Source organism: Lepidochelys kempii, chromosome 2 (genome assembly GCF_965140285.1).
Source record: "Lepidochelys kempii isolate rLepKem1 chromosome 2, rLepKem1.hap1, whole genome shotgun sequence".
In the NCBI taxonomy this organism is placed as follows: Eukaryota; Metazoa; Chordata; order Testudines; family Cheloniidae; genus Lepidochelys; species Lepidochelys kempii.
The window spans coordinates 5,964,808-5,979,651 of NC_136381.1; the positions used below are offsets into that span (position 1 = coordinate 5,964,808).

At 48.5% G+C, this 14,844-nt stretch overlaps 1 long non-coding RNA gene across 4 annotated transcripts in view; it reads right to left on the minus strand.

Moving 5' to 3' along the window:
• Positions 1–14,844, minus strand: part of LOC140906312 (uncharacterized) — an 86,640-nt gene that overhangs the window by 50,499 nt on the left and 21,297 nt on the right. For 3 of the 4 annotated variants that reach the window (XR_013635281.1, XR_013635282.1, XR_013635283.1), the window contains one exon: positions 14,421–14,476. This is a non-coding gene — a long non-coding RNA (uncharacterized LOC140906312). Of the gene's footprint in view, positions 1–13,822; positions 14,477–14,844 lie in introns of those variants that run through there. The other variant, XR_012157062.2, reaches the window with a different exon arrangement.

Below are 14,844 nucleotides of genomic sequence, written 5' to 3' on the forward strand. Positions count from 1 at the left end.
CGGCAGGGCGCTCGGTGTCTTCTGCCCCTGGTGATTTGCTAGGGGAGGGGGATGCTCAGCCCCTGGCTGGCTGGGGCTCTGAGCTGCAGAACAAGAGGCAGAGCGTGGGGAAGCGACGCGGCCCAGACAGCAGTGGGTTCAGGCTGGGCATGGGGCTGGTATGTTTTCCCCTCGGGGTACGTAACGACCGTGGCTTGCTGTTAGGATGCCAGCCGGAGAGCAGAGCCGGGGGGGAAGGGGGCTCAGAATCTCCCCCTCTCGTGCGGTTGCCCTATCACTCTCCGTTCAATTCGAGGAGACTTTCTGGGCATGCCGGCTGTTGCCAAGCCTGACAGAGACCGGCCAGCTGTCTGTCGGGGCAGGGGGGGCATGGCCCTCCCAGGCTAGGGGCTCTGGTCCCCAGGTCTGTTTCTCAGCAGTGTCCAGCGGGAGGTGGCTACGCAGCATCTCAGCCCCCTCTCCCCATCGCTCTGAGGCATTCCTCCTCTCCCCTATGACTGTCTCAGGGTGTCTCACTGCTTTCCAGAGCAGGGGAAGTGTGTGTGTGGGGGGGGGGGGGGGTTGCACGGAACGACAGCACCATGTTCAGGAATCTGGGAGTCAAGGAGATTGCTCTCTCTCCACCTGTCACACATGCTCAGCCCACACGTCTATCCCTCCCACGCCTCACCCCCCGCCACACTTTCCCTGTCATCCTCTCACTCCCCCTCCTGCCTCTGAATCTCTCCCCACCCCGGCTTTGAGCCTCGCTAAAGCAGGAAGCAGGAGCAGACCAGACCAGCTTTGTTCTCCAGGGTGTTCCACACAGGTGCTGGGGAAAACTTGACAGAAAAAAGGGAGGTGGGGCGGGAAATCCAGATATCCTCCCCCCGAGGCGCCTTTGCTTCGTAAGGTCAGTGGCGACACAGGCTATTCTGGGTGACATGGAGGAAGACACCCGTGATGAGCGAAAGAGCTTTGCCGAAGACCTGATGCCTCTGGACTTATCTGGGGCCCGGTAGCGCTGAGATCAGGGCCCCGCAGGTGCCGTACGGACCCATAGCTGTCCACACCTGCCCCAAGCAGCCAACAGGCAAAGGGAAGTCTGGTTATCCCCACTTCCCAGATGAAGCCCAGAGAGAGCCAATGATCTGCTCGGGGTCACCCAGGGAAGTTGGGGTGCAGCGGGGACCTGCCCCCGGGCTGAATCATTCTCTCTTACCTACAAGTCTATTGTGTGGAAGAGAGCGGCTCACCCCCCCACCCCCCCACATGCGCAGCCCCTGACGCGGGCATTTCCTCAGAGCAGGGCTCTCCCTCAGCCCCTGGCAGGGTTCAGGAGCGAGCTGTTGAATTGACTGGCATTGTTTCAACTTTGGGAGCTGGATTGTGAAGGCTGGCCCTCACTGGCCATGGTGCAGCGCTCCACTACCCCAGTGGGACCAGCAGGAGGTGCTGTGCTTCAGGGAGGCATAACCCCCTTTGAAAGTGTTGTAGCAGGCAATGGAGGAGGAGGTGGGGGAAGCTTGCTTCCCCTCCTCCCCTTGCACACTCATATTCACAATCTGGCCCTTGGTGAATTTAGTGCTGGTGAAAGGAGTTTTGCAGCTTTGGGTCAGGATCGAGCCCTGTCAGCCACGCCTAAGGACTAGCCGCCAGGCAGATTAATGAGCTCAGCTGGCTTGCAGTAGGACCCCCTGCTTGGCTGAAGTGAGGATCCTATGCCTGCCTTTTTCCTAGCCTTGCTGTTCCCCTGCTCTAGTCCGTTCCTGCCTGTTCCCTTCCTCGGTTCCTGACTCTTGGCTCTGACTTCTGGTTCCTGACTGCTGTGGCTCCAACCAGTAAGTCTGACCACCCACACCCCAGTCCTGACACACTGAAGACTAAAGGACTTTGTAGCAGGGGCAGGGTGAATTTCCCACACACATAACCCCTGCCAAATATAAACGGTCTTTAGTAATTATTTGTCATTATTAAATGTGTATCAGCCATTACCTGAGATGTTCCCACCCCTACGGGTGAGTGGGGAATCAGGACCCATACAGTCTCTGGTCTCTGCTGAGACTGCCAGCTGTAATATTATTAAAAGCTACCACATGGCTCTGTTAAGAACATAAGAACAGCCATACTGGGTCAGACCAAAGGTCCATGCAGCCCAGTATCCTGTCTGCCGACAGTGGCCAGTGCCAAGTGCCCCAGAGGGAATGAACAGAACAGGTAATCATCAAGTGATCCATTCCTTGTCGCCCATTCCCAGCTTCTGGCAAACAGAGGCTAGGGACACCATCCCTGCCCATCCTGGCTAATAGCCATAGATGGACCTATCCTCCATGAATTTAGTTAGTTCTTTTTTTGAATCCTGTTATAGTCTTGGCCTTCACAACATCCTCTGGCAAGGAGTTCCACAGGTTGACTGTGCATTGTGTGAAAAAATAATTCCTTTTGCTTGTTTTAAACCTGCTGTCTATTAATTTCATTTGGTGACCCCTAGTTCGTGTGTTAGGAGAAAAAGCAAATAACACTTCCTTTTTTACTTTCGCCACACCAGTCATGATTTTATAGACCTCTATCATATCCCCCCTTAGCTGTCTCTTTTCCAAGCTGAAAAGAGTTACCGGTGGTTTTACAAGTTTAACTGAACGTGTAGGCTGTTAGATCTTGGAGACATGCTTTGCTGTTAGTTGAGATGCAGTTTTTTTTAAAAACTGACCATACCACCGGAAGTTTGTTCTCCCTGCCTGTGAGTCTCTCTGACTGATTCAATTATGAGGCACAGAGCTGCTGCCTGTATGGTATACACACACAAGAGAAACATCACAGGGTGTCACAACAGTACACCAACCAAGAGGTCCAGTTATGGCCATCTCCAGTCTTGCAAAATTATAAGACAGATCTGCAAAATCAGGTAATTACAAGTCAAGAGGGTTTTTAATTGCATTTTTTTCTGCCTTCCAGAATTGCCAGACTAGATCAGACCATAGTCCATCCACTTTGTACCCTGTCTCCAATAGAGGCCCGCGCCAGATGCTTCAGGAGATGGTGCCAGAACCCCACAGTAGGCAGATGTGGGAGAAGCTCCTGCCCACATTAGAACTCAACCTCACCTATCAGTCTCCTTACCCACAGCTGTCACTGCCTTCTTCATTCTCTTGGCTCCTTCCTCCTCCTAAAGAGGCGAACAGGCTGGCTAACCTAGTGAGGAGGGCTTTAAACTAGCTTCACCGGGGAAGGAGACCCAAAGCCCTGAGGTAAGTGGGGACGAGGGATACCGGGAGGAAGCATGAGCAGGAGAACGCGAGAGGGGAGGGCTCCTGCCTCATACTAAGAAAGCAGGACAAACAGCGAGTGATCTCAAGCGCCTACACACAAATGCAAGAAGCCTGGGAAAAAAGCAGGGAGAACTGGAAGTCCTGGCACAGTCAAGGAATTACGATGTGATTAGAATAACAGAGTCTTGGTGGGATAACTCACATGACTGGAGTACTATCATGGATGGATATAAGCTGTTCAGGAAGGACAGAAAGGGCAGAAAAGGTGAGGGAGTTCCACTGTATGTAAGGGAGCAGTATGATGGCCCAGAGCTCCGGTATGAAATTGCAGAAAAACCTGAGAGTCTCTGGATTGAGTTTAGAAGCGTGAGCAACAAGGGTGATGTCATGGTGGGAGTCTACTATAGACCACCAGATCAGGGGGATGAGGTGGACAAGGCTTTCTTCTGGCAACTAACCGAAGTTACTAGATTGCAGGCCCTGGTTCTCATGGGAGACTTCAATCACCCTGATATCTGCTGGGAGAGCAATACAGCAGTGCACAGGCAGGAAGTTTTTGGAAAATGTAGGGGACAATTTCCTGGTGCAAGTGCTGGAGGAACCAACTAGGGGCAGAGCTCTTCTTGACCTGCTGCTCACAAACTGGGAAGAATTAGTAGGGGAAGCAAAAGTGGATGGGAACCTGGGAGGCAGTGACCATGAGATGGTCGAGTTCAGGATCCTGACACAGGGAAGAAAGGAGAGCAGCAGAATACAGACCCTGGACTTCAGAAAAGCAGACTTTGACTCCCTCAGGGAACTGATGGGCAGGATGCCCTGGGAGAATAACATGACGGGGAAAGGAGTCCAGGAGAGCTGGCTGTATTTTAAAGAATCCTTACTGAGGTTACAGGGACAAACCATCCTGTTGTGTAGAAAGAATAGTAAATATGGCAGGCGACCAGCTTGGCTTAACAGTGAAATCCTTGCTGATCTTGAACACAAAAAAGAAGCTTACAAGAAGTAGAAAATTGGACAAATGATCAGGGAAGAGTATAAAAATATTGCTCGGGGATGCAGGAGTGAAATCAGGACGGCCAAATCACACCTGGAGTTGCAGCGAGCAAGAGATGTTAAGAGTAACAAGAAGGGTTTCTTCAGGTTTGTTAGCAACAAGAAGAAAGTCAAGGAAAGCGTGGGTCCCTTACTGAATAAAGGAGGCAACCTAGTGACAGAGGATGTGGAAAGAGCTAGTGTACTCAATGCTTTTTTTTTGCCTCTTCATGAACTAGGTCAGCTCCCAGGCTTGTGCACTGGGCAGCACAGCATGGGGAGGAGGTGACCAGCGCTCTGTGGAGAAAGAAGTGGTTTGGGACTATTTAGAAAAGCTGGACATGCACAAGTCCATGGGGCCGGATGCGTTGCATCCGAGAGTGCTAAAGGAGTTGGCGGCTGTGATTGCAGAACCATTGGCCATTATCTTTGAAAACTCATGGCGAGCGGGGTAGGTCCCGGACGACTGGAAAAAGGTTAATGTAGTGCCCATCTTTAAAAAAGGGAAGAAGGAGGATCCTGGGAACTACAGGCCATTCAGCCTCACCTCAGTCCCTGGAAAAATCGTGGATCAGGTCCTCAAGGAATCAATTCTGAAGCACTTAGAGGAGAAGAAAGTGATCAGGAACAGTCAGCATGGATTCACCAAGGGCAAGTCATGCCTGACTAATCTAATTGCTTTCTATGACGAGATAACTGGCTCTGTGGATGAGGGGAAACCAGTGGATGTGTTGTTCCTTGACTTTAGCAAAGCTTTTGACACGATCTCCCACAGTATTCTTGCCAGCAAGTTAAAGAAATATGAGCTGGATGAATGGACTATAAGGTGGATAGAAAGCTGGCTAGGTCGTTGGGCTCAACGGGTAGTGATCAATGGCTCCATATCTAGTTGGCAGCCGGTATCAAGTGGAGTGCCCCAAGGGTCGGTCCTGGGGCTGGTTTTGTTCAATATCTTCATTAATGATCTGGAGGATGGCTTGGACTGCACCCTCAGCAAGTTTGCAGATGACACTAAACTGGGAGGAGAGGTAGATACACTGGAGGGTAGGGATAGGATACAGAGTGACCTAGACAAATTAGAGGATTGGGCCAAAAGAAATTTGATGAGATTCAATAAGGATAAGTGCAGAGTCCTGCACTTAGGACGGAAGAATCCCATGCACCGCTACAGACTAGAGACAGAATGGATAGGCAGCAGTTCTGCAGAAAAGGACCGAGGGGTTACAGTGGATGAGAAGCTGGATATGAGTCAGCAGTGTGCCCTTGTTGCCAAAAAGGCCAATGGCATTTTGGGATGTATAAGTAGGGGCATTGCCAGCAGATCAAGGGACGTGATCGTTCCGCTCTATTCGACATTGGTGAGGCCTCATCTGGAGTACTGTGTCCAGTTTTGGGCCCCACTCTACAAGAAGGATGTGGAAAAATTGGAAAGTGTCCAGCAGAGGGCAACAAAAATGATTAGGGGACTGGAACACATGACTTATGAGGAGAGGCTGAGGGAACTGGGATTGTTTAGTCTGCGGAAGAGAAGAATGAGGGGGGATTTGATAGCTGCTTTCAACTACCTGAAAGGGGGTTCCAAAGAGGATGGCTCTAGACTGTTCTCAGTGGTAGCAGATGACAAAATAAGGAGTAATGGTCACAAGTTGCGGTGGGGGAGGTTTAGGTTGGATATTAAGAAAAACTTTTTCACTAGGAGGGTGGTGAAACACTGCAATGTGTTACCTAGGGAGGTGGTGGAATCTCCTTCCTTAGAGGTTTTTGAGGTCAGGCTTGACAAAGCCCTGGCTGGGATGATTTAGTTGGTGTTGGTCCTGCTTTGAGCAGGGGGTTGGACTAGATGACCCCCTGAGGTCCCTTCCAACCCTGATATTCTATGATTCTATGAGGCCAGATTCATCTCTCATTTACACCGCTATAAGGCCAAGAGTAACTTCAAGGAAGTCAATGGAATTACACTGGTGTAAAACCAGGCTAAGAAAGCTCAGAATCAGGCCCCCTGACCACAGGAAGTAACCTTCCCCTTCCTCTCCATCAGCCATGGCACGGGTTCTCCAGAGCACCGTGAACCAGCTACTCACCTGCTAGCCTCGGCAAACAGAAGGTGGCTGCATGCATTTAATCAAGCTGAGACTCCCACTGGCTAGAACAGTTTAGTGGATGAAAGCACTGATCACAGAAGTAAGCAATCACGCTGTGGTTAAACAAGAACTAAAAAGCAGTGAGAGGCAGCAGAAAGCAAAACAGGGAAAATAAACAAACCTCAGCTCATGCCGTGGGCTAGCCTGTGTTTCAGTGGCTATTGCTGAGAGGGCAGCTGGCTGGGTCTTGACACCGGTTGGAATGAATCCTGGTGGGGTGGAATGAGTGTTTAGCCAACACAAGAAGCTTGGTAAATTAATGCAGCCCACTTAATTAGTGGAGTGGGTAGCTCCCTACCCTGGGCCTTAGGGCTGCTTCTAGTCTTAGCTCTTGGGCCAGTGCCTCCATTTCTCCTTCTGTAAAATGGGGCCAGTAATAATACTGACCTCCTGGTGAAGTGTTTTGAGATCAGCTGAGCAAGAGCTGGGTGTTGTTATTATTATTACCCTGGGAAGCTCCTATTTCCCCTTGTCCACCTTTTCACTGAACCTGGCCCTCCTGGCAAAGAGGGGTGCACAGCAAAATGAAAAGGCCACAGGTGTAAATCAGAGACAAGAACCAGTGGCTAGATTGTCAGCCGGCATAGGGCTGAGGGTCAGACCATGAGTTTTCTAATATGCTACAGGACACTGACTGAGGCTTCACATTTAAGCCTGACTTGAGAGAATGTATGTGAAAGAGCAAATTGACCCCCGTCTCTCACAGTTCAAAGGCAAGCTCTATTGGTAGGTGTGTTTTGGTGATTTCAGTTACTGGGATTTCAGTCCTGTCAACCCCAAGTGTTCAAAAGTCAGACCCCCAAATTCATGAGAGTACCTTAAAAATCAGAAAGGTTGGGCTATTTTTATTTGCCGTCTGTTCTTTTTTAACCTTTAGCGTTTCCCCTTTCCAGCTTTTCTCCCCAGACACGAAGGGCCAGAGTCTTACTTTTTTTTTTTAACATAAACTGAGATTCTCATGTAATAATATGACTCCAGGTGCTGGTGCTTTTAGAAAAAACATTGACTATCACAAGACTGGTGAAGTCTGGCAACACTGAGATTTCCAACAATGTTCAGGAAATCTTTTCTAGTAACCAAGGAGCTTCCAAAGCCAAAGTCAAGCAACCCCACACTGCTGGATTAATAGGATTCGGATATTATCCAGACCACTTATGGACTGCAGCTGTGCACTGTGCACATTGCAGGTGGCTTTAAAGTTTGCCTGTGCATGACCCTGATCCTGCTGTAGCTCTCTGCAGGCCAGTGCCCCTAAGTAGCCATGCCAGGTTGCAGCAGCCACACGGGGCTTTAAAAGACTATCAAGGATCAGGATAGCGTAGTGTCCCAGCCAAGTCCTCTCCCCTGGACCCTGCAGGCAGCAGGGGTGATGCATGGCAGGAGATCCCCTGTGTCACCAGAGGATCTCATACCCGGGAGCAGCCTTCCCCGGGCTAGCTAGTGCGGTGGTTAAGCCAGCTCCAGGGCCAGGTCATGCTGGCGATGTGGACGGAGCTCCTCTCATGGGGTTCTCCCAGACTTTTTCCACGGAGACAGGTGCTGGTGGCGGTTAAACCCCTGCCCCAGCATAGAATCATAGAATCATAGAATATCAGGGTTGGAAGGGACCTCAGGAGGTCATCTAGTCCAACCCCCTGCTCAAAGCAGGACCGATCCCCGACTAAATCATCCCAGCCAGGGCTTTGTCAAGCCTGCCCTTAAAAACTTCCAGGGAAGGAGATTCCACCACCTCCCTAGGTAACGCATTCCAGTGTTTCACCACCCTCGTCATGAAAAAGTTTTTCCTAATATCCAACCTAAATCTCCCCCACTGCAACTTGAGACCATTATTCCTTGTTCTGTCCTCTTCTACCACTGAGAACTGTCTAGATCCATCCTCTTTGGAACCCCCTTTCAGGTAGTTGAAAGCAGCTATCAAATCCCCCTCATTCTTCTCTTCTGAAGACTAAACATCCTCAGTTCCCTCAGCCTCTCCTCATAACTCATGTGTTCCAGTCCCCTAATCATTTTTGTTGCCCTCCACTGGACTCTTTCCAATTTTTCCACATCTTTCTTGTAGTGTGGGGCCCAAAACTGGACATAATACTCCAGATGAGGCCTCACCAATGTCGAATAGAGGGGAACGATCAAGTCCCTCGATCTGCTGGCAATGCCCCTTTTTATACATCCCAAAATGCCATTGGCCTTCTTGGCAACAAGGGCACACTGTTGACTCATATCCAGCTTCTCGTCCACTGTAACCCCTCGGTCCTTTTCTGCAGAACTGCTGCCTAGCCATTCGGTCCCTAATCTGTAGCGGTGCATGGAATTCTTCCGTCCTAAGTGCAGGACTCCGCACTTGTCCTTGTTGAACCTCATCAGATTTCTTTTGGCCCAGTCCTCCAATTTGTCTAGGGTCCTCTGTATCCTATCCCTACCCTCCAGCATATCTACCTCTCCTCCCAGTTTAGTGTCATCTGCAAACTTGCTGAGGGTGCAATCCACACCATCCTCCAGATCATTTATAAAGATATTGAACAAAACCAGCCCCAGGACCGACCCCTGGGGTACTCCACTTGATACTGGCTGCCAACTAGATATGGAGCCATTGATCACTACCCGTTGAGCCCGACAATCTAGCCAGCTTTCTATCCACCTTATAGTCCATTCATCCAGCCCATACTTCTTTAACTTGCTGGCAAGAATACTGTGGGAGATCCTGTCAAAAGCTTTGCTAAAGTCAAGGAACAACACGTCCACTGCTTTCCCTTCATCCACAGAGCCAGTTATCTCGTCATAGAAGGCAATTAGATTAGTCAGGCATGACTTGCCCTTGGTGAATCCATGCTGACTGTTCTTGCTCACTTTCCTCTCCTCTAAGTGCTTCAGAATTGATTCCTTGAGGACCTGCTCCATGATTTTTCCAGGGACTGAGGTGAGGCTGACTGGCCTATAGTTCCCAGGATCCTCCTTCTTCCCTTTTTTAAAGATGGGCACATTAGCCTTTTTCCAGTCATCTGGGACCTCTCCCAATCGCCATGAGTTTTCAAAGATAATGGCCAATGGCTCTGCAATCACATCCGCCAACTCGTTTAGCACTCTCAGATGCAGCGCATCCTGCCCCATGGACTTGTGCTCGTCCAGCTTTTCTAAATAGTCCCAAACCACTTCTTTCTCTACCAAGGGCTGGTCACCTCCTCTCCATGCTGTGCTGCCCAGTGCAGTAGTCTGGGAGCTGACCTTGTTCGTGAAGACAGAGGCAAAAAAAGCATTGAGTACATTAGCTTTTTCCACATCCTCTGTCACAAGGTTGCCTCCCTCATTCAGTAAGGGGCCCACACTTTCCTTGATTTTCTTCTTGTTGTTAACATACCTAAAAAACCCTTCTTGTTACTCTTAACATCTCTTGCTCGCTGCAACTCCAGGTGTGATTTGTCCTTCCTGATTTCACTCCTCAAGCCTGAGCAATATTTTTATACTCATCCCTGGTCATTTGTCCAATCTTCCACTTCTTGTAAGCTTCTTTTTTGTATTTAAGAGCATCAAGGATTTCACTGTTAAGCCAAGCTGGTCACCTGCCATATTTACTATTCTTTCTACACAACGGGATGGTTTGTCCCTGTAACCTCAATAAGGATTCTTTAAAATACAGTCAGCTCTTCTGGACTCCTTTCCCCGTCATGTTATTCTCCCAGGGCATCCTGCCCATCAGTTTCCTGAGGTAGTCAAAGTCTGTTTTTCTGAAGTCCAGGGTCTGTATTTCTTCCTTGTGTCAGGATCCTGAACTCGACCATCTCATGGTCACTGCCTCCCAGGTTCCCATCCACTTTTGCTTCCCCTACTAATTCTTCCCAGTTTGTGAGCAGCAGGTCAAGAAGAGCTCTGCCCCTAGTTGGTTCCTCCAGCACTTGCACCAGGAAATTGTCCCCTACATTTTCCAAAAACTTCCTGGATTGCCTGTGCACTGCTGTATTGCTCTCCCAGCAGATATCAGGGTGATTGAAGTCTCCCATGAGAACCAGGGCCTGCGATCTAGTAACTTTGGTTAGTTGCCGGAAGAAAGCCTTGTCCACCTCATCCCCCTGATCTGGTGGTCTATAGTAGACTCCCACCACGACATTACCCTTGTTGCTCACACTTCTAAACTTAATCCAGAGACTCAGGTTTTTCTGCAGTTTCATATTTGAGCTCTGAGCAGTCATACTGCTCCCTTACATACAGTGGAACTCCCCCACCTTTTCTGCCCTTCCTATCCTTCCTGAACAGCTTATATCCATCCATGACAATACTCCAGTCATGTGAGTTATCCCACCAAGTCTCTGTTATTCCAATCACATCATAATTCCTTGACTGTGCCAGGACTTCCAGTTCTCCCTGCTTGTTTCCCAGGCTTCGTGCATTGTCCCATCCTCCCCACCATGGAACGAGCAAGGGGTTGATCCTCAGACCCTGCAGCTCTCGGATGATATCTCTCTGTGCCCTTCCATGATTCTGGGCCCACCTGCCAGGATGCCCACTCCTTACCCATGCTGCCGAGGCATCTCCTGCCTTCTGTAAAGAGGATTCCCTAATACCGGGGGATTCAGCTGATGTATCAACAAGTCAGGGGTGACAATACCAAGGCCTCAGCCCACTCCAGCCCCACAAGAGACCCCCAGACCCACTAGGGTCTCCTACAGGTGCTGGGACAGTGGGAATGGTGCCAACACCACCCCTTCCACATAGGAATGCCGTGATCCCAGTACAGGCATCAGGGACACAGCGTGGGCTGTTCATTTCTCTGTTCTAACATGAAAGTGCCACTTTCCATTAGCCCTCAAGAACCTGGCTGATTATCGTGTCCCTGGATGACTTTGATGCAAAGCTGGTTCAGGCTCAGGTTAGCAACACTGCGCAGTAGCAACCGATGAGAACTCTGCAGACACAGTCAGTGTAATCTCACCCATTGATGGAAACCAGGCCCTGGGGTGGCTGGAGATCAAACCAGAATGCCTCCTCCCCATCATTTTAAAATTTACTGCTGAAGAGGCATTAAAACATACATAATTCAGAAACATTGGATAGAGAATTCAATGCTAAAAGGAAGAGGAGCACACACTTAAAAAATAATCAAGCTAATCAATGGGGGCCGGATTCCACGCCCCGCTACATCCATGCCAATCTAAAGTCACTCGATTGACTTGACCAGCAGTAGTCCAGATTTTCACCAATGTAAACAAGATCCAAATGTGGCTTGGTTATTTTTCTAGCAACAGACGTACCCTCTCAGCTAATCAGTTCCATACATGACAAGTATACCAGGCCAATTTAGCTACGTCCCTATTATTGCATTAATCCCATCAGTGTCAGAACAGCCAAGTACACCGTTCAGATTGGAAAGGCAAAAAGCACAGCAGTAATAATAAAGAGAATGAGTTTGTTTACTTGATTAAGCCTCCGCTGGTTTGATGCTGCAGGGAGACAATTGCTTGTTAATATTTTCCCCGCCCACCAAGGAAACAAAACCAAAAGGCATTGCATTAGAAAATGAAGGCCGCTCTGATTTTTTTTTTCTTTTTTTTAATGCCGGAAAAGGTTTATCTGTCTCCAAAAAGAAGTGCTTGTTGGGGAAAAAAAGTGGGAAGAACTCGCAGGCTTCCCTGCTCCCAACTATTAGCAATAATAATTATAATTAATACCAATAAAGCACTCACCCTCTGATGTCCCCCACTTGCGAGCCCCCCACTGCCACAGAATGAGGGGGTTTCAACAAAGAAGTACAGTGGGCACCCACGCTTTGAGGAGGCAAGAACAGTGCAGGCGCTGATGTGAATTGTGTTGTGATTGGTATGTTGTGCGTTCTGAGTGGCGGTTTGAATGGAATGCAATGTTCCCAGTCTGGAGACGGATGACTAGAGTACTCCGAATGTATTATTATTGTCATTATTTTTTTTTACACATCTCTAGCTCTCCTTCCGACCGCCCTTCCCGCAGACGTTGCTTCCAGAAAAACAACCAACTGGCCAACAACCAACTGGCCGCAGGCAGAGCTGAGAGGGTTTGTGCACTGTTTCCTTAAATCTATAGCAGGAAGGCTGGGGGGTTGAGGCTGGAGAAGCCTCTAATCTAGGCTGCCCTTTTCAGTGAAGGAGGGAGAAAGGCTGGGCAGCTTATGGATAACGCTGTGGGTTTGTCAGCTCAAGCTATAACCCAGTGTTGCCCCTAAAACAGCACCCGTTCATGCACAAAAATCTCTCGCTTGAGTAAAGTGGTGCTTTAAATTCCAGCTCTCTGGCCCATCCAGGCAGTGGGAAGGGGGAAGATTGGGTGTGGCTGACACTCAGCCAGTAATGCAGTGGGGATGCTGTGACAGGTTCAATCACAGAAACCCCCTTGGGATTGTCACCTGATGTGCTGAGACTACCTCTGGGCCCATTTTCTCTGCCACTTTGGGCCTCCAGTACCCTGCCTTGTTGGGCCTCCAGAATGCCAGTCTGCTCCAACACAGACCCGGGGTCTGAACCATGCGCGCCAAAGCTGCAGAATTAACTGAAAACAGCTCAAGTGCTCCTGTCTCCAGCACCCAGACACCCAATTCCCAATGGGGTCCAAACACCAAATGAATCCATTTTACTCTGTATAAAGCTTATACAGGGTCAGCTCATGAATTGTCTGCCCTCTATAACACTGATAGAGAGATATGCACAGCTGTTTGCTCCTGTAGGTATTAATTACCTACTCTGGGTTAATTAATAAGCAAAAGTGATTTTATTAAGTATAAAAAGTAGGATTTAAGTGGTTCCAAGTAATAACAGACAGAACAAAGTAAGTTACCAAGCAAAATAATACAAAACACGCAAGTCTAAGCCCAATACATTAGGAAACAGAGTACAAATAAAATCTCACCCTCAGAGATGTTCCAATAAGCTTCTTTCACAGACGGGACTCCTTCCTAGTCTGGGCCCAATCCTTTCCCCTGGTACAGTTCTTGTCATCTCCAGCTCAGATGGTAACTAGGGAATTTCTCATGACTGGCACCTCCTTTGTTCTGTTCCACCCCCTTTGGCACAAGGCAGGAATCTTTTGTCTCTCTGGGTTCCCACCCCTCCTTCTAAATGGAAAAGCACCGGGTTTAAGATGGATTCCAGTACCAGGAGACATGGTCACATGTCCGGGGAGATCCAAAACCTTCATTCTTCCTGGTCTGACTCACAGGAAGGCTTGCAAGTAAACAGAGCCATTTGCAACCAATTGTTCTAGTTGATGGGAGCCATCAAGGTTACAAACCACCATTAATGGCCCACACTTTGCATAATTACAATAGGACCTCAGAGTTATATTCCATCTTTCTATTTTCAGATACAAGAATGATACATTTATACAAAATGGATGACCACACTCAGTAGATTATAAACTTTGTAATTATACCTTACAAGAGACCTTTTGCATGAAGCATATTCCAGTTACATTATATTCACACTCATTAGCATATTTTCATAAAATCATATAGAGTGCAACATCACAGATGCAGCTACAGCTGGAGTTAGCATAAGTCACCAACTACTAATCTAGTCCCGCTGGGCACCTTCAGTGTTTTGCAAGGCTAAGCGGAGAGGAGTTGCTCAAGATGGCTGTTGCAGTGAAGACAAGCCCATTGTTTTCTTTATTACAGTAAAGTTCCTTGTTCAGTATTAGAAGAAAACAACTGCCTTGTGACTTTACTGGAGTCTTGGGGTGTGGCCAAGTGGTAAATAATGAAGAGGACAGGTCACTGAGCAATCTGAATCACTTGTTAAGCAGGGTACAAGCAAATAATATGTATTATAATATGGCTAATGTATACATCTGAGAACAAAGAATGTAGGCCATGCTTACAGGATGGGGGACGGGGGAAGCAGCGACTCGGAAAAAGCTTTCGGGGTTTGGGTAGATAATTAGCTGAACATGCGTGCCCAGTGTGATGCTGTGGCCAAAAGGGCTAATGCCATCCTGGGCTGCATAAAAAGGGGAATCTCGAGTAGGAGCAGAGAAGTTATTTTACCTCTGAATTTGCCACTGGTGCAACTGCTTCTGGAATCCTGTGCCCAGTTTGGGTAGCTGCAATTGAAAAAGGATGTTGATAAATTGGAGAGGTTCAGAGAAGAGCCACAAGAATGACTAAAGGATTAGAAAACCTGCCTTATTGTGATAGACTCAAAAGGTTAAGGGGTGACTTGATCACAGTCTATACGCCTCCACGGGGAACAAATATTTGATAATGGGCTGTTCAGTCTATCAGAGGAAGGTCTAACACTATCCAATGGCTGGAAGTTGAAGCAGGCCAAATTCAGACTGGAGATAAGGCAGAAACTTTTAGCAGCATGTGTAATTAACCACTGGAACAATTTACCAAAGGTCGTGGTGGATTCTCCATTACTGACAATTTTTAAATCAAGCCTGGCTGTTTTTCTAAGCAGTATGCACTA